Raw genomic sequence first — 5,767 nt, forward strand, 5'->3', positions numbered from 1 at the left:
TTCCGCTAAGAACATTGCTAATCCTTTACTGAAAGTTTTCACGAATTTCGGTATCCCAAAGGAGATACAAAGTGATCGAGATTCAAATTTCACCAGTGACCGTTTTGCCCAGGTACTTAAAGAACTAAATATTAAACAAATTTTGTCTGCTGCCTATTACCCAGAGTCTCAGGGTGCCCTCGAGCGTTGGCACCAAACTTTCAAGATTATGCTTAGGAAATTTTGTGTCAAAAGTCAACTTGAGTGGAATGCGGGCATTGATTTTCTTCTACAGTATTTGCTATCAGGGAAGTTCCCAATTAGTCCCTTGGTTTTTCACCCTACAAGATGTTGTTTGGGAGGTCAGTTAGAGGACCTCTTTCAGTAATTAAAGATGAATGGTTGAACACCCCTTCTGAGTCTAGCCAAAACATTCAACAGTATATGAATAAACTTAAAAGCACATTAATGCAGGTTAGGAAAATTGCTGGGGAGAAATTAAGGGGTAAACAGATCTTAATGAAGGGGAACTATGGTAAAGCTTGTAAAGTCAGAAAATTTAAACCTAATGATCTTGTGTTAGACTACCTTCCTGTCCTTGGTTCTCCTGTTAAAGCTAAGTTTTGTGGGCCCTATCTCATCATAAAAAATGTAAACAATAATACCTACATTATCAGAATTCCAGATCGTAGAAAACCCACTCAGATCATTCATGTTAATTTTCTCGAGGCTTATCACTCTAGGGAAACTGGAAATGGTTCTAGTGAGACGGTTGTTAATCTTAATTTTAAGGTAGTGACACTAGGAGAGGACAATTCATTGGAAGACATTCTTGCTTCCTCCATACCACAAACCAATACAGAGGTTCTAAATAACCTGGATCTATTCTTGAGCCAGCTCTCTCCTTGGCAGTCGCAAGACTTAAAGAATGTAATCTCTAGCATTCAATTCTCTTTAATGATTTTCTCAGGAAAAGTGATTTGCTGCTACATGACATCGAGCTGGTTCCTGGTAAAACACCAAATTCGTCAGCAGTCCTATCGTTGGGGTCCTGAGAAGAACAAAATGAAGGGGGAAGTCAAATATTCTCTCTGGCCTAGTCTAGCAAGACCGGGTAAATCACCATGGGCTTCACCTTGCATCCTAGTTACAAAAGAGGAAGGTAGCTACAGATTTTCTACAGACTATAGAAAGATTAATAATGTCACCATTGAAGATTCCTACCCTTTGCCAATCATTGATGATTTAATCGATTCAGTAGGACAAGCCGAGTTTGTAACGAAGATAGACCTCTTAAAGGGCTATTATCAGGTAGGATTAACTGAAAGAGCTAAGTTAATATGTGCTTTTACTATCCCCTTTGGACTCTTTCACTACGAGGTCATGCCTTTTGGCCTTACCAACGCCCCATCTACCTTTCAGCGCCTTGTAAACTTCATTATTCAAGATTTGGAAGGTGTTTATTGTTACCTTGATATAATAGTCACTGAACAGACTTAGGAAGAACATATGAATAGGCTCAAGTGTTTGTTCCATAGGTTAGAAGAGGCTGGATTAAGCATAAATCTTAAAAAAAAAATCTGTCTTTTGTAAAGCTACTGTTACCTACTTGGGCCACATTGTCGCGGATGGTAATGTTCGACCAAAAACTGCCAATGTAGAAGCTGTTCTAGAGTATCCTGTTCCGACCACCAAAAAGTCCTTACAAAGATTCTTAGGGTTAGCCTCATACTACAGGAGATCCTGTAAGAACTTTTCTTCAGTTGCTGCCCCTTTAACATCCCTAACCAGTCCCAAAGTTAAATTCATTTGGACTGAAGAATATCAAGCCTCTTTTAAAGGCTTAAAGCTGATTTTGATAAACAACCCTGTTCTTATATCCTCAGATTTTAATAAGCGTTTTATCGTTCAAATAGATGCCAGCGATACAACAGCTGGAGGGGTGCTACTCCAAGAGTCAGACGGTATACTTCACCCAGTCAGCTACACCTTCACTAAGTTCAAGCATCACCAGAAGTCCTACAGCACCATTGAGAAGGAAGCACTTAGTTTGGTACTCGCCCTGCAAAAATATGAATGTTACTTATTAGCAGCTGCTGAGGTACTAGTCTTCACAGACCACAACCCAATAACCTTCCTAGACAAGATGAAGTCCCACAACCAACGTCTACTACGCTAGTCCATCTATCTGCAAAAGTTCCTCTGTAGATCCGCCACATCAGAGGAACCGAGAACATCATGGCATATGCCTCCATTACATGTTACCTCCTTCGCCAATCTACAATATCGTCTGTCTTCGTCTTATTGGCCTCTTTTACTACGAGCCACTCTGTAGGGCTCGTATTTTAAGGGGAAGATGTCACTCATCTGCCAGATTGGCATCTTAATTTTATATATAGCTCTAATTTCCATTTTTTTTTTAAATGTACAGTTCACTCCTGTACCTGTTTTTAAGATCCCTGGCTGTATCTTTAGTTATCCCGCTTTCAGAGAGCTTTTGTTTGCCCCGCCTTCTTTAAGTTTTCTTCGGATCACCTATTTCATGCATAGTTAGTTTCACCTGGTCCTCCACTGTGATAAGTGTCCTATTGGAGTAGCTGTTTTCTTATTCTTCAGTTTTTGTATTGTATTAATGTTCTTTTATATAAATCTTGAGTAAACCTTAGTGAAACTGATAACGTAATTCATATTTAAAATTCAGTATATGAAGATTTATTGTTTTTTGTATTTTTGCGTTGCGGGATTGTTTGAGTGTTTCCTGGTTTATGATGTAAGAAAGGGATTGACTTGATTATGTAAACTGTTTCACTATTAAATATTAAAGTGTTAATTTTTGTTCTGTTTTGAAATTAAACGTTTCCTTATTTATATTATGTGACCTATGGAAGAACTTTTTATTCTCTGAACCTTGGCCATAAAGTCGTCACAATACTGTGTGAGTGTGTGTATGTTCCATTTAACACTAAATGGTTTCCAATAAGCCCTACACCTTTCATACTTTATATATTGACCTGTAATCCCACTGTAGAATACTTCCACAACATTAACTGCTTAGTACCTATGCAGCAATGGCTCATCTACAATGGATCGAGCCCTCGTAAATACATAGCATCATCCACTCCTATCCTGGGCGCGTTCTCTCTCCAACACTTCTTTCATTCTTATTAATTCAAAAGTTATCTCTTCAGAGTGACACAACATATCATCCATCATTAATCATTATTTCAATTCTTATATTTACTTCACTTATGGTAAGCGAGGTCTTCATTTCAACAGCTTACGTATCATTATTTCCTTCGTTTTATTTACTACCAAAGTATTACTTCCAGAGAGGAGACATAATTCAACAGTGCCTGTATGCAGTCGCTTTGATCGCTATACACACTAAGCGTTTCCTCCTCCTGATAGCACACCAAAGGGAGGGGGGGTGGTTGGTGTTGAGGTGGCGGGAAAAGGATTCTCATTCCAAATTAATGTCCTTCGTGTGCAATGTTTGTACACTCATAAAAAAGGGGGCAATGTGGCAAACAAAGAGACACCTATGCTATTGATTAGAACGTAAGGCAAGATGAGATTGAACACATAAAACATGGGTCTCCTTCTCAGCTTTATGGTGAAGGTTATATCTGGGTAGGGTTCGGGATAGCAGGAATAATACGTGATGTTTTTCATTACTGTGAACTCTACCAGGTCAAATTCTCCGTTGTATTGGTAGTTGGGTATGTCTCCTTCGTCCATCTGCTTCATAAGGTCCAACTGTGAGGAGAGAAAAAGTAGATTTAGAAAGAAAAGTATATAATTTACGCTTTACTTCACAAAAAATACGTTGTTTTGTTGAGCATTCTCTTCTAGTTTCTATTTTAGAGACTATATTTCATAAGCGAATTTAGGTCAGTTGATTTAGGTTTATTTTCAAGTTGATTCTAAATAATTATCTTCCCCACCCTTGTTTACTCGAGTTTACTACACTATCAATATTTAACATGACAAACATTTAGTTACCCAAGAGCGTTTCATTTCATATTCGTAGATATAGATTCGGTAATGTTTTTACTCTCTTCGTTATGAAAGAAAAAAAAAACCTTCACCATAAAGCTGAGAAGGAGACCCATGTTTTATGTGTTCAATCTCATCTTGCCTTACGTTCTAATCAATAGCAGAGGTGTCTCTTTGTTTGCCACATTGCCCCCTTTTTTATGAGTGTACAAACATTGCACACGAAGGACATTAATTTGGAATGAGAATCCTTTTCCCGCCACCTCAACACCAACCCCCCCCCTCCCTTTGGTGTGCTATCAGGAGGAGGAAACGCTTAGTGTGTATAGCGATCAAAGCGACTGCATACAGGCACTGTTGAATCATGTCTCCTCTCTAGAAGTAATACTTTGTTAGTAAATAGAACGAAAGAAAAAATGATACGTAAGCTGTTGAAATGAAGACCTCGCTCACCATAAGTGAAGTAAATATAAGAATTGAAATGATGATTAATGATGGAAGATATGTTGTGTCACTCTGAAGAGATAAGTTTTCAATTAATAAGAATGAAAGAAGTGTTGGAGAGAGAACGCGCCCAGGATAAGAGTGAATGATGCTATGTATTTACGAGGGCTCGATCCATTGTAGATGAGCCATTGCTGCATATGTACTAAGCAGTTAATGTTGTGGAGGTATTCTACAGTGGGATTACAGGTCAATATATAAAGTATGAAAGGTGTAGGGCTTATTGGAAACCACTTAGTGTTAAATGGAACATACACACACTCACACAGTATTGTGACGACTTTATGGCCAAGGTTCAGAGAATAAAAAGTTCTTCCATAGGTCACATAATATAAATAAGGAAAGGTTTAATTTCAAAACAGAACAAAAACTAACACTTTAATATTTTATAGTGAAACAGTTTACATAATCAAGTCAATCCCTTTCTTACATCAAAAACCGGGAATCGCTCAAACTAAGGTTTACTCAAGATTTATATAAAAGAATATTAATACAATACAAAAACTGAAGAATAAGAAGATAGCTACTCCAATAGGACACTTATCACAGTGTAGGACCAGGTGAAACTAACTATGCATGAAATAGGTGGTCCGAAGAAAACTTAAAGAAGGCGGGGCAAACAAAAGCACTCTGAAAACGGGATAACTAAAGATACAGCCAGGGATCTTAAAAACATGTACAGGAGTGAACTGTACATTCCACCAAAAAAAAATGAATATTAGAGCTATATACAAAATTAAGATGCCAATCTGGCAGATGGGTGACACCTTCCCCTTAAAAGACGAGCCCAATAGAGTGGCTCGTAGTAAAAGAGGCCAATGAGACGAAGACAGACAATATTGTAGACTGGCGAAGGAGGTATCATGTTATGGAGGCATCTGCCATGATGTTCTCTGTTCCTCTGATGTGGCAGATCTGCAGAGGGAACTTCTGCAGATAGATGGACCAGCGTAGTAGACGTTGGTTGTGGGACTTCATCTTGTCGAAGAAGGTAAAGGGGTTGTGGTCGGTGAAGATTAGTACCTCAGCAGCTGCTAGTAAGTAGCATTCATATTTTTGCAGGGCGAGTACCAAACTAAGTGCTTCCTTCTCAATGGTGCTGTAGGACTTCTGGTGATGCTTGAACTTAGTGAAGGTGTAGCTGACTGGGTGAAGTATACCGTCTGACTCTTGGAGTAGCACCCCTCCAGCTGCTGTATTGCTGGCATCTATTTGAACGATAAAAAGAAGTTAAAATCTGAGGATATAAGAAAAGGGTTGTTTATCAAAAACAGCTTTAAACCTTTAA

At 38.5% G+C, this 5,767-nt stretch overlaps 1 pseudogene; it reads right to left on the reverse strand.

Annotated features, from left to right (window-relative positions):
* LOC137650877 (CHRNA7-FAM7A fusion protein-like) overlaps positions 1–5,344 on the reverse strand; it is a 147,365-nt pseudogene extending 142,021 nt beyond the window's left edge.
* Positions 5,345–5,767: the final 423 nt, after the last annotated feature.

The sequence above is a fragment of the Palaemon carinicauda genome, chromosome 12, assembly GCF_036898095.1.
Source record: "Palaemon carinicauda isolate YSFRI2023 chromosome 12, ASM3689809v2, whole genome shotgun sequence".
NCBI classification, from domain to species: domain Eukaryota; kingdom Metazoa; phylum Arthropoda; class Malacostraca; order Decapoda; family Palaemonidae; genus Palaemon; species Palaemon carinicauda.